This window comes from Penaeus monodon, chromosome 24, assembly GCF_015228065.2.
Source record: "Penaeus monodon isolate SGIC_2016 chromosome 24, NSTDA_Pmon_1, whole genome shotgun sequence".
NCBI classification, from domain to species: Eukaryota; Metazoa; Arthropoda; class Malacostraca; order Decapoda; family Penaeidae; genus Penaeus; species Penaeus monodon.
In genome coordinates this window covers 43,133,358-43,134,247 of record NC_051409.1, presented here as the reverse complement: position 1 = coordinate 43,134,247, position 890 = coordinate 43,133,358, and positions in this window count along the sequence as shown.

Sequence of the window (890 nt, the reverse complement as noted above, 5' to 3'; positions counted from 1 at the left end):
TAATAAAAAAGGGGATTAGTAAAACCTTTAACAAACACCCCTGACAAAGTGGCGCATGGAGTAGGATTGATCCACATTAGAGCCAAAACTGGAGGGTTAGATTTTCGATGCTATGAATTTTTTTGTGTATCCGCATTAGTAACGAGAAGGGCGTAGAAGTGGACCGGCTGTGCTGAGCGGAGAGGAGGCAACTAAATGGAGTATGGTAAGACTATTTTATGGTCTAATCTGGGTGTTGGATGTGTGATGAATTGTGTGTAGTAGTTAATTTTACTGCTTCGTGTTATACTTGTGAGGTTCGAGTTTCGAACCCACTTGCCATCGCACACTCGTATAAGAGACGCTTTTTGCGGGGGGGGGGGTCGATTAATGCCTTTCAATTACTTCGTGTGTGCGTTTAATACATGGTTGGGTTTTAGTCATAGAATTCGCTTATAATTCACCAACGACTGGTGTGTCCAGTGACTGTAACTGACCCGTTACGTCACCTTGCTTGTCTTAATTGTAATCGTATTTATCATTACATTAACTACTTGAGTAATCGTGCAATCAGTAAGAGACTGAGCACTAATTGTTTAATTTAATTAATATTAAACTTCATTCGTTTAATAGTGTTCCCCTGGCATTTTGGTTTTTTTTATATTTAAAGAAAAAATGCTCCTTTTGTTTTAAAATAAGACGGGATATCGTAGATATTGTAAAGACGCGCAAGATGCGGGACTTTCCCCACATAAGTAGAAAGGGTATTTGAAATTAACCAAACTTTTGTGATAGCAAAGAGATGGAATATTCTGACTATCTTGTACGTTTTGAGAAGATTGCGGGGGAATTACAGAATTTTGGAGGTAGAACGTTTATCATGTTTACCATGGAGCCGAGGCCCATTTGAC